The sequence below is a fragment of the Anabrus simplex genome, chromosome 3, assembly GCF_040414725.1.
Source record: "Anabrus simplex isolate iqAnaSimp1 chromosome 3, ASM4041472v1, whole genome shotgun sequence".
NCBI lineage: Eukaryota > Metazoa > Arthropoda > Insecta > Orthoptera > Tettigoniidae > Anabrus > Anabrus simplex.
The window spans coordinates 504,938,700-504,958,502 of NC_090267.1; positions in this window are offsets into that span (position 1 = coordinate 504,938,700).

The following is a 19,803-nucleotide window of genomic DNA, read 5'->3' on the forward strand; positions in this document are numbered from 1 at the left end:
ATATGACAGTCTAGATAGGGGTAAAATTTACAAGATTATGAAAGAATTTGGAATCCCGAGGAAATTGATTAGATTAACAGAAATGACCTTGAAAACAACAGTATTCAAGGTGAGAGTGGAGCAAGATATGTCACAGGAGTTTTTAGTGGAGAGAGGACTAAGACAGGAAGATGTACTTTCCACACTGCTTTTTAATCTAGCATTGGAAAAAGTAATCCGTCAGTTGCCCATCAACCCAGGGGGAACCATTTTGAACAGATTAGTACAAGTGATAGCATATGCTGATGATGTAGCAATAATTGCAAGAAATGAAAGAGCTCTTGAAGAAAGCTACTCAGTATTAGAAGAGAAAACACGGGACCTAGGACTAGAAGTGAATATAAACTAAACAAAATATATGAAGATGGGAGATACAGAGGGAGTAAGAGGAAGGACCACAGTAAGATTAAATGGGAAGGAATATCAAAGAGTCACATCTTTCAAATATTTAGGCTCTATAGTAACAGAAAACAATAAAACCTCCATGGAAATACAGGAGAGGATAACATGTGGAAACCGATGCTTTTATGCCTTGCAAAATATGTTTAAATCCAGGAATGTCAGAAGGAATACAAAAATTAAAATATACACAACAGTACTAAGACCAATAGTTATGTATGAATCAGAATGCTGGGTGATGACCTCCAGAGAAGAACAGTGGCTGTTACGGTGGGAAAGGAAGATATTTGGTGCAGTAAGAGATCAGGATGGGTAGAGAATGAGGACAAAGGTAGAGCTGCAAGGACTGTTTGGCCAGCCGGATAGTTACTAAAATTAAGCAGGGAAGAATTACGTGGGCCGGTCATGTTCAGAGAATGGCAGAAACCTGCACCGTTAAAAAGGTGTTTATAGAAAAACTTGATGAAAGGAGGAGGAGAGAAAGACCCAAGAAAAGATGGATTGATGATGTTGAGGATCACCTTAGAAAGTTAGGAGTTAAACGTTGGAGAAGAAAGGCTGAGGACCGAGATGAATGGAGGCAGGTGATAAAGGAGGCCAAGGACCTACAAGGACTGTAGTGCCGACCAGTAAAGTAATTTGCTTTAAATAACACTCGACACTGATAGGACTTACATGACAATGGTATGTGAAAGGGCTAGGAGTGGGAAGGAAGCTACTGTGACCTTAATCAAGGTACAAGTTTACTTGGTGTAAAAACGGAAAACCCTCTTCAGGGCTGCCGGCAGTGGGGTTCAAACCCACTATCTCCCGAATGCAAGCTGATAGCTATGTGGCCCAAGCTATGCTCAGCATATTTATTTCTGTAACCTTCTCAGCATATCACCCTGTGCGTTTGTTCAACACACTTTTTGCTAAGAAACTTGCTGTAAATGCATAGAAGTGCATTATTTTATTGGTAATAAACGTCTATGTTTTAATTCAAACAAGAAATCTCTGTGGTAATGTGGTCATGCTTGTACTTGGGATTTCAAAATGTTTAGTTGATCTTTTTTATAATTTTTTTTATTGGAAAGTGTACACCATGACTGAAGTATGCTGTTGAGTGCTGTGTTGCAAATGTTCTACTCCTGTCACAGCTTGTCCAATGTTTGAAGACAGCACATTGTGTACTACAGAATCTTAGTCCATAAATTGTTGCTGAACTAGCTGGTGGACTCTTCCTGCAGCAGTACCCTAATTGCCAATTGTTTCAATCTTCTGAATAACTGTCTACAAAGCAGGCCTGGAAACGCAGCCTCAGCATCCTGCTTATGCAGTTATATCAACAAAGAGGGGACTGTAGCATTTCATTTGGTAATACAGAGTTATCAATAAAATTCTGCTCACCTTGTCTAGGAGAGCATAGAGTGCTATCCATGTTGAACCAGCAACTTGTACTTTGCAAAGCAATCACATAATTATGTGAGGGAATAGAGTCAGAACATTATTCACTTCAAGTTTGGTATGCTTATGGTTTGTAGTTTTCTTTCAGAGTAGTTGAGTGGAATAAAATACGAACCTACTTTCAACTGTTTGTAATTTAGTGGTACAATAATATTTTACACCAAAAACAGTACAACTCAAGTAAGTCAACCACCCAGATGTGTCCGTTAGAATTAATATTAAAATACTTTTTTTATTATCACACAGGAAACATTACAAAGGGTCATTTCAGCAATTGTTTATTGTAAAATACTTTCTATAGAAGGAATGGCGAGTTTAGAATGTCTTTTAACTCTTTCCGGTCTAGCTGCGGCCGAAATTATGTTCAGGACGCTCTGTGGGCATAGCCCGTAGTAAAGTTTGACAATTCGCTAAAAATCGAGAACGAGCTATGCACGCATTCTGGTGGTTACATCATGTTTCTTCATATATTAGTTACGAGAGTATTTAAGCAGATGGCAGTATTATATGTCAAAGTCAGAGAATTTACGATATTTTTGAACTGCATGCATCAGTAGATGTTGTCACTCAGTGAGCTCTAAGACATGGTTTCTCGCGGCGAACATGTGCTTGACGAAAGTGATATTTTCGATATTTTATGATATATTATAAGTTTATGCGCAAATGAACATATTATTGACATATGAATTCGAAACAACTTCTTGCATTGGTGATTGGTGATCATTTTACGGCCTAGCGCATGTTCCCGCGTATTTCATACTTGCATGAATACGTAAGATTGTCTACATATTCGTAAAGTTGTCTGTTTAGAAGACTTATTTTCTCTTTCTCAGAAGTATTTTGTGGTAAATGCAACAATAATTTTACATTTGAGTAAGTTTTAACAAAATTTATCAATTAAAATAAAATTTCGTAAGAGCTCCCATTTTCGTTATTGCAGTTATTCCTATTATTTGCTTAGTTATCCATCAGACTTTTCTTCCATTCGCAAAACATGGTATAATATATAAACAATTTTAAAATCTCAAGTGATAGTTGACATGATACAAAGAGCGCTTTTGAAAATTAGATTCTCAAACAAGCACAAAGAAAAAAGAATCAAGCCAATATCCACTACAGGTACAGAGATAATGTTTTAAAGATCCTTAAAAATGTCCAGTCCAGAACGTTTGTTAGGGATATTAAGGCCCAGACTGGAATGGGTTAATAAGTTTGCCCTCTGTTGATTCAGGGTGTTTCGTTGAAGTGAGAGAATTCAGTCAGAAGAACTAGTCTTGTTAAGAACAGCTTTATTCTCTAACCACCATTCATACAATTTCCCACAAGTTTGTAGAAGATTCACTTGGGGCACACAGGATCACCCTGAATGTTAAAACACCCTAGGAATGATTATCTAGTGATGGGCAATGCTCTCGAGACAGATTCTCCTGTGCTGCAATCTGTGCAACATTCCAGTAACTATGAGTGTAAGCAGTTATTGCATGAAGTAATCTCACATGGAAATGGATATGTGTGTCCCAATAAATTTTGTCAAAAGCATGGAAGTGTACTGCATGTTCAACTATAAACCCTGTAATATCATTAACGAAAGTGAAAACAGAATGACAGTATCTTAAACTGTGCCTTATTTGAACTTGAGATGGGCCAAGATGTGCCTTGCTGCATATGCAACCACCGTTGCACATGAGTGGAACGTGTAACCTAAAATGCTTGAGTTTGCTCCAATTCTTTTGACGTGGTAGTGATGGGCATTGCTCTAGAAAGATCCTAGAAGGTGTTCTTCTCTGCTGTGATCTGTGTGATGTCTCAGTAACTACAAGTGTAAGCTTGACAGTGTATCATCAGCAGTTCTCATATAGAAAAGTGTGTGCTGATAAATTTTGTCAAAAGTCTAGAAAAGTACTTCATGTTTAACTATAAGCCCCTTAATACCATTAACAAAAGTGGAAACAGAATGTCAGTGTCTTAAACGGTTCACAAGTTATTTGAGGTGGACATCTAAGTTGAATAACTGGAGCCTCTGTGGCTCAGGCGGCAGCACGCCGGACTCTCACCGCTGGATACCATGGTTCAAATCCTGGTCACTCCATGTGAGATTTGTGCTGGACAAAGCAGAGGCGGGGCAGGTTTTTCTCCGGGTACTCCGGTTTTCCCTGTCATCTTTCATTCCAGCAACACTCTCCATTAACATTTCATCTGTCCGTCATTTATCATTGCCCCAGAGGAGTGCGACAGGCTTCGGCAGCCGGCACAATTCCTGTCCTCGCTGCTAGACGGGGGCGTCATTCATTCCATTCCTGGCCCAGTCGAATGACTGGAAACAGGCTGCAGATTTTCATCTACGTTGAATAACTGCATAATTTATGAATAACTGTAGATAGGAAGTGCATCTACCTGGATACCTCGCAGTTGTTAACAGGGTAGCTTCTTGTGATGTAGGCTGGGTTGGAGATGTTCTCTGTGACTATTCCCCTTCAGCAATATGTTTTTTTAAGTGCCAGATCATGCAGAAGTATTTCTGCTGATGTATTTTACTTCTTTTGAACAAATAAAACAGCAGGCTGTGCTAGGTGGCATCTCTTCAAAATAACCTACATCCACGACTTAAGTTGCATTTTGGACATCGTCTTAAAGTTGTCACGTACATCATCATCATCATCATCATCATCATCAATGTCCCACTCCATTTGCCCAGGTGTGGTTAACAAGCCACCTCCACTCCTTTCTGACCTTCCACTTTTCCTGCTCCATTACTTCTGCCACATCCAATCTAGCTTCTCTAATGTCCTCCCAGATCTGATCCATCCACCTTCTTCTTGGTCTTCTAATGGGTCTCTTTCCCTTAACTTCTCTTTCTAATTCCCTTCTTGTTACCCGTTCCTTTCCCATTCTTTTTACATGTCCGAACCATCTCAGTGTTGCTTTCTGTATGTTCTGTACTAACGGTTCTATATTTAGCTCCTCTCTGACTAATATTTTGGATTCTATCTCTTCTTGTCTTTTTAACCGATGTTCTTAAAAATTTCATTTCTGCTGCTTGGATCTTACTATTTTGTCTTTGATTAGTTACCAGCGTTTCTAGTCCGTATGTTACAATTGGTATGAAATACTGTTTATATAATGTTAATTTTGTTTTCTGGGAACTTTGTCATCTCATAAAAGCTTTCCGACTTGATGATAAAATGTTGTTGTTGTCGTCATCGCGTACAGTTAGATACAATTACACATTGCACCACATGCCGAAGTACCTAATTATGACATGAGTAATTTATAACATTGTAAGGAATTATTTCTTTCATCACCGAAATACCGGTAAACACGAGCAGTGGTCATATGGATATGGAATGTGGGGTCTGATAACGATGTACACCTACAGTAGCTGTCAGTTTCTGTACTTACTGTTGCATAGATAGAAATTAAAGAAATTAACGCTCTAGTCGCTTTTGACACACATTTATGGAATGGAGAAGGCCCGTGGTTGGTTATTCGCATACCCGCAACGAACAACGTTCAGTTCCGTCTACCTGTAGGCCTACGATGCTGCTCACCACACAATGCGGGGATAACGCTCTTGAGATATCTAGGAATTTCTCAAGAGAAACAGTGTCTGCACTAGTCTCAAGAAACCTCGAGACCCCATCGCAGACTGCCCATCACTAGGATTATCATCTGACATTACATTGTTAATTCTGGAAGAAAAAGATTCCACAGGTGTAGACGAAGCATCTCCATTGTATTAAGATCCTATATGTAATTTGCTTCACTTCCATTTTATCAAAAACCTGTACCCGTCACTCCGCCAAACAAACCAAGGTTATCCGCCGTTCCTTTTGGCATTGAGCATTGTATGAAAAAAGGGGCTATCTATTAGTTATAATTCATTTGGTTATGTCTTTTTGATTACTTTAGAAACTTAGAGCATGTTTTTTATAATGCTAAAAACAGCAGATATATTGTTTGCGTTTCTTAAGGATATTATGCTTGGGTTTGAGGCGTTATGACTGACAGTTATATATTGTCGAGACCGTTGTTATTGTACTATGGATTTGTTTGTATTGGCAACCACGTAAAACCAGCATTCATCAGTGCGCTGGGCAGAGAGCAGCGGAGTTGGAGACAAAATGGTGTGATATCAGTATCAACGATCTATATTATTCTCCATAGAGTGATGGATGAATTGTCATCTTTGAAGAATATGTAATTTGCTTCACTTCCATTTTATCAAAAACCTGTACCCGTCACTCCGCCAAACAAACCAAGGTTATCCGCCGTTCCTTTTGGCATTGAGCATTGTATGAAAAAAGGGGCTATCTATTAGTTATAATTCATTTGGTTATGTCTTTTTGATTACTTTAGAAACTTAGAGCATGTTTTTTATAATGCTAAAAACAGCAGATATATTGTTTGCGTTTCTTAAGGATATTATGCTTGGGTTTGAGGCGTTATGACTGACAGTTATATATTGTTGAGACCGTTGTTATTGTACTATGGATTTGTTTGTATTGGCAACCACGTAAAACCAGCATTCATCAGTGCGCTGGGCAGAGAGCAGCGGAGTTGGAGACAAAATGGTGTGATATCAGTATCAACGATCTATATTATTCTCCATAGAGTGATGGATAAATTGTCATCTTTGAAGAATAACCACCATGTTTTCTATTAGCATGCAGGAAGGGTGTGCCGCAGCGTGATGTACTGAGAATAGCTCAAGAGTGTAGTCGGAACATACTAGATCAATTTGCCAACACAGTACCTGCACGTTATTAATATAACTACTTCACATACAGAGAGGAAATAATAAAGAATACAAATTTTCAAATATTGATTATTATTTACAACTAATTACAATATGAGGTTTATTTACAAATTGTAATGGCCTAGGCTATTCTCGGTGTCTCAGACTAGTATGATGATTAGTATACTGGTAGTTCAAGCACCTAATGATCCTAAAATAGTTGATGCACTCACATTACATCTTCCAAAGATTGCAAATGTGAGTCAATTTTAATCAGTTTCTCTTTTGGTTTAACTACTTGTACTAATTTATGAAGTGCTTCTTTCCTCATGAAATCGTCGCAAGTAACTCCTTTGTTCTGTACAAGCTGCGAGATTACATTAGGGAGGCCAAGATACCGGATGATAGACAACTGAAAGTAGCCGAGATACGCTATGCGCCGCATCCTTAACTTGATATTGTGAGTTCAAATAGAAGTTTTAAACCTTAGATGAGTTCCAAAGGGTATTTCTGAACAGGTACTACTGAGTTACTGCAAAACCTCAAGCTTCAGTTTTATTCAAGACGATACACCACTGTTATGTCTACTAGGTATGCAGAGTATTTCACGACACTACTAGTTAAAATGCACCCTTTCACACAGACAAAAAAAAAAAAAAACACCCACAAAGTACTCTCTGAAATCAGATATATCATGGTTATGGAAAATTAAGGCATATGCAGGGTACAAATATTACACACAATGTATAAGACGAGCATTGTGATATAAACATTTTAATTCTTAAACTGAGACACGAACACTGGGTAGGGTAGGGTAGGGTAGGGTAGGTTAGAATGTATGCAGACCTACAGACTGTATAATGGAGAACTACTTTAAATTCCATGAAGAGGAAAATATCTAACAAATGATACAGTGAGTGTACAACCCCACATAATGAAATATTCATAAATTTAAGTAGGTTTATGGATTGAAAAAATCATTCATGTAGTATTCAATTACCTTTATTCATTCCTTAAACAATATGAAAACAAAACATTGTCATAAACTTGTAAAAAGTAAGAAACAAATAATATCTAATCGAAATCGACTAATATCTATTTTAGGACGTACAAAATGTATTTGTATAACCCATGTCTTCTGTAAATTTCACCATCAGTTCATGGAAATCAATATCTTTGTAGAATTTCCCTTCCCGGCTATGACACCTTGGATCCTATTAGGCATTGATTTTAGTAAATTAGCACAGTAGGAAAGGGGTATTTTCTCCCATTCCTCCTTGAGAGCATTTTGTAAATCTCTATTGTTTGAAATGCGTCTATACCTAATTTTTGTTGCAAGGTAGTGCTATAAATTTTCGATAGTGTTTAGTACTGGGACTGGGGAAGGATTTCAAAGCGTTTGGGAGCGTTGTACAACCAGAACTGGGTATCTCTAGCTTTGTGTTTCAGATCATTGGCCTGTTGAAAAAGATAATCGCTTCCCAGTCCCATTTTATCAACACTGACAGGTAAGTTTTGCTTCAAAATATTGATGTACATTTGATAGTCCATCTTGCCTTCAATGAAATGAAGATTACCCACTGCCTTAGTGCTCATACACCCCTTCACCATCACTGAACCACTCCCATGTTTCACAATAGGAATCAGATTCCGCTGCTGTAGCTTGGTGTTCGGTTGCTGCCACACTTGGAGACTCCTGTCTGACCCGAAGATGTTGTACTTGCTCTCATCAGCCCAGATAGTCCTACTGAAGACCTCCAGACCTGTGTTTCGGTGCTCCGTGGAAAAGCATAGCCATTTCAGATGATTAACCTTACTCACATAGAACTTATGTCCCTGGCACCCGTGGAAGTCCCTTTGACGAAGGGTGTTGTACACTGTCGACTCAATCACGCTAGCACCTCGCCGCTCCAGCTCAGCAGCAATTTTCGGGGTATTGTATCGCAGATTTCTCTTCACTTCTCGGACAATGAAGCTCCTGTCTGCCTGGGTCAGGGGCCGGGGACGTCCAGTTCTGGGCTTGTTATTGTAGCTTTTTGTCTCGGAAAAGGAGTCGATGATCAACTGTACGGTTGGCTTAGGCCTCCAATCTGCTTTTGTGATCCTTTTGAGCGACCATGTCTTGTTGTGAAGGCGGATGATGACTTCTCGTTTGCTGGGAGTAGTTTCCGGACTCTTTCACCCCATTCTGACGTGTGAATGCACTCGAACGGTGTACTGTCAACATCTGAGTCTAAATGAGTGAATGGGTTACATCTGAGCCACAGCAACATGCACAATGTCATTAGCAGGGAGTGAAAGGTTAATTTTACTCGCAAAAACTGAGGATGTGCTAATAGTTTATTGTCTGTGATTTTTTTTACAAGTTTATGCCAATGTTTTGTTTTCATATTGTTTATGGAATGAATAAAGGTATTTGAATACTACATGAATTATTATTTTTTTTAACTCATACACCTACGTACACGTATGAAAAATTCATTATTTTCTAAAACATGCTGGGTCGTACAAATACTTTTTACAACCGCTGTAGGTTTTATTGATCTCTGGTGAATTCTGCAGTTTAAGTATTGTTATAAAAGAATATTTGTTAGGGAAATGTGTTGAGGTTCCCACCTTACTTCAACACTCCATACCATATACTAGTGATGGGCAATGCTCTCGCTTGAGACTCTCGAGACTGACGTTGCAGATCTTGAGACCGATCCTCCTGTAGTGCAAGCTGTGCGACGTACCAGTAACTACGACTGTAAACTTGATAGTATATCATTGGCAGTTATTGCGTGAAATAATGTTCTCAAATAAAAACGTGTGAGCCAATACATTTGATCAAAAGCCTGGAAAAGTACGGTACTGCATGTTCAACTATGAACCCCTTAATACCATTAAATGAAAGTGAAAACTAAATGAAAGTGAAAACCGAATATCAGTATCTTATACTGGTCACGGCTCATTTGAGGTGGACATCTTAGCTGAATAACCCTGCATAATTTGTGAATAATTGTAGATAAGGTGTACACCTACTCTGGATACTAGATGCGTGCGTTATTCGAACTTGAGACGGGGAAAGATGCGCCTTGCTACATACGCAACCCCCATTACACATGCGTGGAACGTGTAATCTAAAATGCCCGACTTTGCTCCAATTCTTTCAGCAAGGGAGATGGGCAATGCTCCAGAGGAGAGCGACAGGCCTCGGCGGCCGGCACAATTCCCATCCTCGCTGCAAGAAGGGGGCTTCATTCATTCCATTTCTGACCCAGTCAAACGACTGGAAACAGGCTGTGGATATTCAGATGGGCAATGCTCTCGAGACGGATTCTCGTGAGTTGCGAGCTGTGCGACGCGACGTCCCAGTAACTACGAGTGCAAGCTTGATAGTTATCATCATTAGTTTTCATATGGAAACGTGACGATAAATTTTGTCAAAAGCCTAGGAAACCACTGCGTGTTGAACTATGCAATCCTTAATACCATTAACGAAAGTGAAGACAGAATGCCAGTATCTTAAACTGTTCACGAGTTATTTCAGGTGAAATTCTTAGCTGAATAACCCGTATAATTTGTTAATAACTATTATTAGGATGTAAACCTACCTGCATGCCTCACAATCGTTGTCGGCAGGGTAGCTTCTTGTGATCCAGACCAGGCCGGAGGTGTTCTGTGACGATTGCTCTTCATTGATATTATGCGTTTGTACGTGCCGAATCATCCCAGAAGCATTTCTGCCGATATATTTTACTTCTTTTGAACATGTGACATCTCTTCAAAATACCGACATCCACGACTTGTGTTCCGTTTCGGACATCGTCTTCTAGTTTTGCGTAAAACTAGTACAATTTCACATTGCACCATCATATATCGAAGTACCTAATTATGACGGGAATATTCTATAACATTGCAAGGAATTATTTGAATTATTTCCTTCGTCACCAAAATATCGGTAAGCACAAGCAGTGGTCATATGTTATTGAATGTGGGGTCTGATAACGATGTGCTCTTACCTGTCGAAAGAATTTGAGCAAACTGAAGCATTTTAGATTACACATTCCACTCATGCGTAGTGGTGGTTGCATATGTAGCAAGGAGCATCTTGCCTCGTCTCGAGTTCGAAGAATGCACGCCTCTAGTATCCAAGTACGTGTACCTACAGTAGCCGTCAGGTTCTGTACTTACACCACTCATTCGTGTACCTACCAGTGCATACAGTGCCAGAATGCGTATCCTTATTAATTATGTTATACTGCGTCAAAATAGACCTCGGTAGAAATGAACGCCCTAGTCGCTTGTTGACACGTATTTACGAAATGGAGAAGGCCCGTGGTTGGCTATTCGCATACTCGGCACAAACAACATTCAGCTCCTACTACCTGTAGACCTACGACATGCTGCTCACCGCACAATGCGGGGACAACGCTCTCGAGATCTCTCGCGAGAAATAGTACCTGCGCTAGTCTCGAGAAATCTCGAGATCTAGTCTCAGACTGCCCATCACTACCATATACAGCAATGCACTCAGTAAATACAGCAGAGTCAATGACTGGTACAGAAGAACATAATCATGATCATTTCAGTTTATCCTGGAATCTGCTGAACTTATGCTATGAATGGTGTTTGGTGTAAGAATGTCAGTGTCAACATTGCTTGAATTAGTGCATTGTAACGGAGGTTCTATTTGATCAGTTAAGCATTTCCTATATGTTCCTTGAAACTGTATTTTATACCAAACCCTACCCGATCAATAAAACTGTCAGTACCGACAATAATACTGAATGAAGGCCAGTACTAAAGCAGATCTGCAAGCATCAGTACTGCAGAGTGGTGGGGATACTGAAGGTTATAGTGACCGTGTGAGTATAACGGAGCAGCGAGGTCGTAGGGATTCCTCCAGTGGATCTGAAGAATCGAGTTCAGAAAGTGAGGAAGGAGAAAAACAGGATTCTCCATTAACACCACCAATATTCTAAGGTGAGTACATGTTTTTTCATTTTCATTCAATCCTATGTCATCACCGACTTGCATTGTCAGGTCCTCAGAGCTGGCGTGGAGACAGTAATACAGATAACTATTAAAAGAATTACACCTTAAGCTGCTTCAATCAATCACCATTTATCTGCATTTAGGGCTGTTCCCAGGTGGCAGATTCCCTATCAGTTGTTTACCTTGTCTTTTCTTATATTATTTCAAAGAAGTTTGAAATCCATCAAACATACATCATTTCTTAGTTCCCACGCTCTCTACACATTATTTGCACTGTTATTCAGTGTTGTTTAATTTGTGTGGCAATTGTTGATAAAAGCGGTATTTATTTAGAAGTGAGTCACTTTGGAGGATTTTTGAGGTGGAAGTGAAATGAAATGGCGTATGGCTTTTAGTGCTGGGAGTGTCCAAGGACATGTTCGGCTCACCAGGTGCAGATCTTTTGATTTGACGCCCGTAGGCGATCTGCGCATTGTGATGAGAATGAAATGATGATGAAGTCGACGTATACACCCAGCCCTTGTGCCAGCGAAATTAACCAATGATGGTTAAAATTCCCGACCTTGCCGGGAATCGAACCCAGGACCCCTGTGACCAAATGCCAGCATGCTAACTATTTAGCCATGGAGCCGGACGAGGTGGTAGTAATACCTAATTCTTCAATGGATACAACTCCCAGGAAGTGCAGTGCGATTATAGCCTTATCTCAAAATACTTCTATGACACAAAGATAGATAGCTACTAAATTTGTTGTTGGTGTAAGCATTATAAATAGAATTACTCAGCGATACAAACAAACTGAATCAATTTTACAAAAAAAAGAAAGGGGAGAACTATGGCAGGGGGGAAAAAAAACCCACCAACTGATGACAGTTTTCTCCTCTGGAGAAGTAAATTAAACCCTAGGCTAACTGCTGTGGACTTGGCACGTGAATTGGGGGGAAGGGGAGTGAATCAGCATGTTCCTAATGTTCGCTGTAGACTTCTGTTAGCTGAAAGGAAAGCCTGCAAACCTGTAACAAAAAAGCACCTTCTAACAGAAGAAATGACCCTTTGCGGGTGGGGGACGCACATGTAGAATACACCCGCGGTATCCCCTGCCTGTCCTAAGAGGCGACCAAGGGATGATTGTATTAGAACCATGAAACTACTCTTGATTCGTACCATCATGCAGGGAACACTATGGGTTGCCTGTACTTGCGAGTAGTACCACTAAATTGGTACAAAATAGGTTTGTGATTAGTAGCAGTAAGGAGGCTGGCCTGGGGGTTTCCAGTACCCGCGCGTTGTACCCATGTGAGCAACACCACGGGTCTGGGCGTAGCCTGTGAGTTGTACCGCTATATGAGCAGCACCGTGGGTCTGTGTTGCCTGTGATTAGTACCCACTATGTGGGGAATACCGGCGCCCGTGATTAGTACACCTAGGTGGGGAACCTTATCGGTTTGCGTTGGCTCTGAGTGGCCATTGTGCAATCCTTGTGAGTAGTACCATCTTGTGTGGAACACCATGAGTCTTCGCTACTTTTGATTAGTACCCCAACATGACAAATGCCATGGTTCTACTTTACTCGCAACATTTACCATTCTGTGGGGCCTTAGACGTGGATTTTGCATCCCTTTAGACATCAAGCATCATTGTGCTTTATAAGTGGTACCTTGGTCAGTAATACTATTATTTACGATCTTTTTTTTTTAGTCTGATCCACTGGTTTTTGTTTGTTTGTTGGTTCTTTTTTTGTCTTTTGTTGAGTTCATGTCCATCCATTTTTTATTTTATTTTGGTCAGTGCATGAATTTGAACATTTTGTTATTTCATTTTGTACCATTAGGGGCCGATGACCTCGATGTTAGGTCCCTTTAAACAACAAGCATCATCAACAGAAGAAATGAGCAAGAAGCATCTTTTGTGGGCACGTAGTCATCAGGACTGGACAGTGGAACACTGGAAGTCAGTTCTTTTCTCTAATGAGAGTTATTTCAAAGTGCAGATGTTTCAATATGTGCGCTGAGCAAATAATGAGGCAACAACTTCACATCATTTACAACAGACCATAAAACATCCTATGCAGAAGATGTTTTTGGAATGTTTCACACATGAAGGATGGGACCCTTAGAACCAGTTAAGGGATGATGAAATCTGACCAGTACATCCAAATACTGTAAAAAGAGAGTCGTTCATGAGCTGCAGAAGGCAGAAGATGTTTCCAGACGGTGACAGAATTTTTAAGTTAAATCTGGCTCCTTGTCATATTTCAGAGAAAGTGAAAAAAGTTTTCAATTAGAACAATATTCATGTTTTAGAGAGGCCAGGGAACTCTCCTGACATAAACCCCATAGGAAACTTGTGAGTTACTTGAGAAAGGAGACTCGCAAAACTTGACTGTTCCACCAAAGTACGCATGATAGAGTTTCTAATTAAAGTGTGGTTTCATGATGATAAACTGAAAAATATCTCGCCAAAGCTTGTGGAATGAATGCCAAATCGTGTGAAAGAACATATAAAACACAAAAGAGGACATATTACCTATCAGAAGGTATTCACTTTATGTATTATGTAAATAAATTTGAAAGATGGAAAATGTGTACTTTATTGCTCTGTTCTGATTAATTTGCACGTGACTGTAAGGGCCTAGAAAGCAAATAATCGTTTTTAAAAGACACATAATTTTCCTGTTCTGTTTAATAGTTTCATTATGCTTTTCCATACCTATTTTAAGCTGCTCATTTAAACAAAACTCACTTCACACTTTTTTCCCAAATAAGATTTTTTGTTTTTAGATTTGTGTCTTATCTTCTTAATATATAAATATTATTCAAATCGTTGTACCCATCCGAGATCCATACGTTCCTTTCTTTCGGAAAACAAAGGACAGGGCTAACAATACATTCAATTTAATTGTTTACATCCACGGAATATACTCATAAATGCGCTCATTGAAACGCTGAATAAATGCCCTTGTTTTAGTTTTCAAACAAAGAGTCAGGTTTGGTATATCATTTTCAACAATGTCTTAATTTCTCATGAAATGTTAATAAAAAGAGAGGAGCCTTAGGTAGTTTCCAAACTATTTTCTGTAATTGTTGTACCGCAGTCCGTAATTATAGCACTTTTTCCTGCTGTCGCCGAGTCTTCCATGCTGGGTTCAATGGGATGTGATTTTCCAAATTACATACATCTACACTAGTTCACAGCACAGTGGAAGTCTCAAATGTATAATTCAGGTCTAGCGCAAGATATGCATAACACCCTACACTGATTAAATCTACTACTGACTTTGAGAATACATCTATTGAAATACTAAACAGCAGTATGGAAGATAACTTTACTATGCGTTCATAATATTGCGTGATCTTGCCTGTAAATTCAAAATCACAACCATGGGGCTCAGGAGTTCCTATTTCCTACCATTTAAATCTAAGAATTTCATTTTTGTCCGTATTGAACTGAGAATGGAAGATAGGAAACTTAAAAGGGTCCACCTTTTCAATTCAAATAAATGTTATAGTTTATTTACAACATATATTTACACTTGGAACTAGTTTCGACGCTGTTTGGCGTCATCTTCAGCCAAAATGTGGGAAATAGGCTAGCATGTAGACATTTATATTACACAAGGTGTTACATCAGTGTGAATAAATGAGAGTACATGAAGACGCAAAGTACAATGTCAATTTCAAAGTGGTCATGAAGGGTGAGTCAAAATTGTATAAACGAGATAACATAATCACTTAAAAACAATAAACATATAAACTGTAACAAAACCATGCGGAAGTACGAGATGATTGGCATTGGAAATTCAAATTATTTCAGACACTCTTCCATTGAATGTTGCCTGCCACGAGTGTAGTACAAAACATCGGTTATATTTCAGTAAACACAATCTTCTCAAAAATACACATAACATTATAAAATATTTGGGTTGAGATGAAATTTGGCAGTTAGGGATTGAAATCACTTATTCAATAAGCGTCAATTCAAAAAACAGCTGTGAAGGGTTAGACAAGAATTGCATAAGCGTGAGTTTGGACTCGATAAATGCAAAAAACACATGAAACACACTCGAAAATGTAGGTTCGTGATGGATTTGGCACAAAAGGTCTGCGTTTAATCATTCATTGAATGGCACCGGTGCGAGTGTAGTTCAAATGTGAGTTAGGATTTAACAGCCTCTTAGAATTGCACGTGACATCTGAACTCATGGTGCGAGATGAACTTGGCAGTGAAGGTTCGAATTGTAGATATTCAGTAATGTCAATTCAAAACAGTCCATGAAGGGTGAATGCAAAAGCTATATCATATTTTCAAATACAAATAACATATTCAACTTTTCGTAGTACAAGGTGAAATTGGCAGTTATTTGTATTGAAAAGGTGGACCCTTTTAAGTTTCCTATCTTCTATTTCCTACCAACCGATGGCCGACCTTGCAGTGGGGCTCAGGAGTTTGACCGATCAACAGCTGACTTTGCAATGTGGGTTGGGAGTTTGTATGCTAGCCGGCATGTGGATTTACTAGCAAAACTTAAACTAAATCAAAATATCACATACATATTCTAAATCAATAAATACACGTAGTATTTAAAATTTGAACGGAAGCAGCAATTCCGACTCTTCCATGGACACTACGCGCCTGCTTGGAGCTTACAGCTTAAGTCGAGCAGCTTGTCTCCTTGCTGTTAAATCTTCCCAGCACAAAGTTTTGGAACATAATATTACCCACAACAAACCATATTTTTAACACTGATGCTTGCACAGCCTGTAGTTGTAGACATGATACAGGCTTTTGGGCTTGTGCCATTTCAAGAAAACAAGGTGAAACTCTTTACGTTTCGCAGAGAACTTTGGTTCGCGTCTTCAGAAGAAAATTTTGACTGTTCATGAGGAAGACTTCTATAATAATGATAGTTTGAAGTTAGATGTTAGTAATAGAAGTGTAAGTGGTACATTCATTCATCACCTGATGGCTTACTATACGTGGTACAGAGCTAGAATTAGAAGCGGAAGCTGACAGCACCATCAGAATCAGTCTGGGAGGTATATAACTGACGTACACTCATATGAAAGTATGACTGACACAAGCCTGGAATGAAACCTCTGGTGATGAGGAACGTACAAATTCTGAAAACACTGAAACGAAATAACGATAGTGAAAGGACAGGGAAGAGAACTACCTATGTAAATCCTTAATGACTGGCAACCACGTATTACTTGATAGCCAGTGTCCCTGTAGAATTTGTTAGAATTTCTATGCATTTCCACAGCTTCCCATATAATCCTGGGCCTGTAATGTCTAGTGTGGGTAAGAGCTCGAACATCTTGGAACACGACATCATGACCCGAAGATAGGGCGTGCTTAGCTATTGCTCATTTGTCTGGCTGGTTGAGACAGATATTTCTTTGGTGTTCCTTGATGCAAGTCCCAATGGACCGGCATGTTTGGCCAATATATATCTTGCTGCAAGTACAGGGAATTTTGTATACCTTAGGGTGTAATAGTGGGACAATTTGTCTTTGCTTTTACCTAAACCGTGAGCAGTTTCAGTGATGGTGCCAAACACGGTTTTTATATTGTGTTTGTGAAGGAGCTTGGCACTTCAGTCTGTGGTCTTGTGGATGTAAGGCAGTTGCCTTCACTTCTTTCTGTGAGCTTTGCTTAGTTGTCCCTCTGGGATGCAGGGATCTATGAATCGCTACATCGTTGTAACCATTACCCTTGAATGTGACTTTGAGTGTGTCCATCTCCTCCTCGATATTTGATGACTCACAAATTCATGTTGCTCTTGTGACAAGTGTGTGAAAATGCCCCGTTTTTGTGCTGGATGGTGGTGAGAATCTACATGGAGATAGTAATGTGTGTGGGTAACCTTATGATAGACGATATGTCCTAAGGAACCATCTGGTTTCTTTTTTACAAGAAAATGGTGCCCTGAGATGTAAAACGGACGCCATTTTAGCCGCATGCTAGAGACAATGAATGGCAACAGTAAAGTACCGTATCATTCTCTAATGGTAATAGGTAGCCATGATTCAATGAGGGTGAAGCCTGTATCGCTGTTACAATTATCTGGGTGTTTACTTATTTCAACCGCCTCCCTGATAATTCTTGGGTGATATTGCTTTATACGGGCAAGAACATCCACTTCTTGGAACAAGACATCATGACCAGGTGTTAAGGCATGATCAGCAGCAGCTGATTTATCAGGTTGGGTGAGATTTTAGCAATACAATCCGTCGTGTTATGTATGTAAGGTAGGTAAGCAGTTCCTTTTACATCTTTTTCCGTAACAGACGTCCGATTATGCGTCGATTTCAGAACCGTCGAGATCAAAGCTCTCCTGTAACCGTTGCTCTCAAAGGTGGTTATTCCACTGAAGCTCAACTTGTAGGATTCCAGCAAGATATAGCAGATATCTTGGATTCAGGAGGTCAAATGGACTGTATCGCGATTGACCTGTCTAAAGCATTTGATAGGATGGGTCATGAGAGACTACTGGCAAGAATGAGTGCAACTGGACCAGACAAAAGTGTGACTGAATGAGTTGCTATATTTCTAGAAAATAGAGCTCAGAGAATTAGAGTAGGAGAAGCTTTATCTGACCCTGTAATAATTAAGAGGGGAATTCGTCAAGGCAGTATTATTGGACCTTTATGTTTTCTTATATATACAAATGATTTTATTTATTTATTTGGCGTATGATGAGTGGAATCTCAGGTAAGGCTTTTTGTGAATGATGTTATTCTTTATAGAGTAATAAATAAGTTGTTATTCTGTATAGAGTAATAAATAAGTTACAAGATTGTGAGCAACTGCAAAATGATCTCGATAATGTTGTGAGATGGACAGTAGGCAATCGTATGATGAAAAACGGGGTTAAAAGTCAGGTTGTGAGTTTCAGAAATAGAAAAAGTTCTCTCACTTTTAATTACTGCGTTGATGGGGTGAAAGTTCCTTTTGGGGATCATTGTAAGTATCTGGGTGTTAATATAAGGAAAGATCTTCATTGGGGTAATCACATAAATGAGATTGTAAATAAAGGATACAGATCTCTGCACATGGTTATGAAGAGTGTTTAGGGGTTTAGTAAGGATGTAAAGGAGAGGGCATATAAGTCTCTGGTAAGACCCAAACTAGAGTATGGTTCCAGTGTATGGAACCCTCACCAGGATTACTTGATTCAAGAACTGGAAAAAATCCAAAGAAAAGCAGCTCGATTTGTTCTGGGTGATTTCCGACAAAAGAGTAGTGTTACAAAAATGTTGCAAAGTTTGGGCTGGGAAGAACTGGGAGAAAGAGGACGAGCTGCTCGACTAAATTGTATGTGAGATTTCTATCATGTAATAAGTGGTAAGTTCCGAGCTGTGAGCGGAGAGATGGCGTGGAATGACATTAGTAGATGAATGAGTTTAAGTGGCGTCTTTAAAAGTAGGAAAGATCACAATTTGAAGGTAAAGTTGGAATTCAGGACAAATTGGGGCAAATATTCATTTACAGGAAAGGGAGTCAGAGATTGGAATAACTTACCAAGGGAGATGTTCAATAAATTTCCAATCTCATTTAAATCATTAAAGAAAGGCTAGGAAAACAACAGATGGGGATTCTGCCACCTGGGCGACTGCCCTAAATGCAGATCAGTATTGACTGAGAAAATTCTTTTTACAATGTGAAGAATTACAAAGGTGAAAGTATTAAAATTATTGACATTAAAAGGCTACTGTTAAAAGTAAAATGAACAAAGCAACAGACTGTGATGAACAAGTAGTAAGATTGCTATAAAATTAAATTTATTCATTTTCCTCGACCAACATTTCAATAAAGATAAGAACCTAAATGCCATTATTGATTTAAAAAAAGCCCCTTATATGAACATATTTTAATTCTATTACAAAATTCAATTCCCCTCACCAATATATTCTTAAAAATTTTCAACCTCAAATTAATAAGCATTCCCACCTCCTCTACAGCTAAAACACTCCCCTCCCTTCCCCTCACAGCTAGTACCCCTAATTCAAATGCAACCAATAAACCCATAGCCACACTCTCTTCCTTCTCTCCCACCAATAGCAGCTCCCCTCCAAGCACTACGAACAAGCTAATGACCACGCCTCCGCAAACAGTTCCCCCTCCAACACAAACCTACAGCTACAACACTCGTAGTAAGAAGTCTACAGTTGTCAATACACTTAATTCATAACGTACAAGTT